The 1930-nt window shown below is 40.0% G+C and overlaps 1 pseudogene; it reads left to right on the top strand.

The window, feature by feature from the left end:
* The first annotated feature begins 899 nt into the window (after positions 1-899).
* Positions 900-1594, top strand: LOC129538569 (large ribosomal subunit protein uL1 pseudogene; annotated as a pseudogene).
* Positions 1595-1930: the final 336 nt, after the last annotated feature.

The following is a 1930-nucleotide window of genomic DNA, read 5'->3' as shown; positions in this document are numbered from 1 at the left end:
ATGAAAAAATAATAGTTTCAGTTATATCTAACAACATGGGTGAACCTCATAGATAATATGTTGTGGGGAAGAATCTGGGCACAAAGAGTATATGTTGGGTGATTCCATTCATATAAAGCTCTAGAATAGGTGAAAGTGATCAATGGTGATAGAAATCCAATCAGCGATTATCAGAGTGTCTCTGTGTATGTGAAAGGGGGAATGTTGAGTGGAAAGTGTACTGAAGGAACTTTCTGGATGAAGGAAATGCTAATTCTCTTTATCTAATTGATATATTCATGAGTGTTTACACATATTAAAGTCATCACTGAATGAACATTAGGTATGTCCATGTCCTTTGTGCAAATTATACTCAATATAATACTGTAAAATAAGTCATACTATTTCTCAGTTTATCAAGTGCATTCTCATGCAGTAATGTTTTCGAAATATTTCTAAGCATCACAATTCTTTAGACAAAATGTTACATAGAATTTCAATATTTAAAATAGCAAAAGCCGAATTTCTGGAGTTGAGACGAGGAAGGGGTTCTGATCAATGCAAAGTATTAATAACTACAGGTGAGAAACCACTACTCATTACCACACAGGTGACATTTCTGGTCATTTTAATAACTCAGGCAACCAGGTGGGTGCTGTCTTTTGCTCTTCTGATGGTTGATTTTTGTGGATTCTTAGTAGTGGATGGAAATAGAGAGCTGATTAAGATTATCCTACATTTCTTTTCACTGTCAGGTTTTAGGGAATCATCTACATGAAATTTAAAATTTTCATTTTGATATGACCATCACTGTCTCTGTTGCTTAAAAAATTCCCCTTTTCCCCAGAGGGGAGAGGTGAGGTCCACATCAAAAACCTGGATGTTTTCGGCTTTTCTAGTTATCACAGCGTGAGGAATCAATGAGCAGCAAAGTCTCTTGCACCACATGCTATGAAGCGGTTGGGGAAGTCCTGCCTTGTGACCAGCATAGGTGCCTGCAGTATCTGGAGATGGTGGCGCTTCAGGTCAGGCTGTAGGCCTATGACTCTCAGAAGGACAAACACTTCTTGTCACCGTCAGGCTTAAGTCCACTCCCCACCCCAAATTCTCCATGTGTGTCCTGTGGGACCAGCAGCACTGTGAGGAAGCCAAGGCTGTGGATATCCCCCACATGGTGCTGAGGAAACTCAACAAGACTAAGGAACTGGTCAAGAAGCTGGCCAAGGAGTATGATGCCTTTTTGGCTTCAGAGTCTCTGATCAAGCAGATCCCATGAATCCTGGGCGCAGGCCTGAACAAGCCTGGCAAGTTCCCTTCCTTGCTGACCCACAATGAGAACATGGTGGCCAAAGTTGATGAAGTGAAGTCCACCATCAAGTTCCAGATGAAGAAGGTGCTGTGTCTGGCAGTGACAGTTGGCCACCTGATGATGACAGATGACAAGGTTGTGTACAACATAGTCTTAGCTCTCAACTTCTTGGTGTCCTTGCTCAAGAAAAATTGGCAGAATGTCAGAGCCTTGTGCCTTAAGAGCACCTGTACTAAAGCACAGCTTAATAAACCATACTCCACTATCAAAAAGAAAGAAAAACTTGAATGTTTTTGGATCAGTTGATGCTGAGGTTTTTCATTCTCATCAATGTCCTACTCACACATTTTTGGGTTTCCCATCCTATAGCAGCTGGTTTGATTCATTTATTTATTTTAAAGTTCAATTTGTGATACAGTTAGAAGAGACTGTCAGCAAGGGAGAGTCAAATGGACAGTTTATTTTTTTTTCTCCAGAGGGTACATGGTAGACAAGTAGGGGACTGCTGGCATGGGGCTTATTGGATTTATTTGGTTTATTTTTTTCTAAAATCCTTCCCTCTAAGAGGACAAAGTTCTTCTTTTCTCTTTAAGTGCAAAGCCCAAAGTGATAAAAATTTGAAATTCGATTTAAATTTTTTTG

Source organism: Moschus berezovskii, chromosome 2 (assembly GCF_049115385.1).
Source record: "Moschus berezovskii isolate FMDL1 chromosome 2, NW_MosBer_1.0, whole genome shotgun sequence".
NCBI classification, from domain to species: domain Eukaryota; kingdom Metazoa; phylum Chordata; class Mammalia; order Artiodactyla; family Moschidae; genus Moschus; species Moschus berezovskii.
Note: the sequence above shows the minus strand (reverse complement) of the source record. Positions and strands in the feature narration are given on the sequence as shown.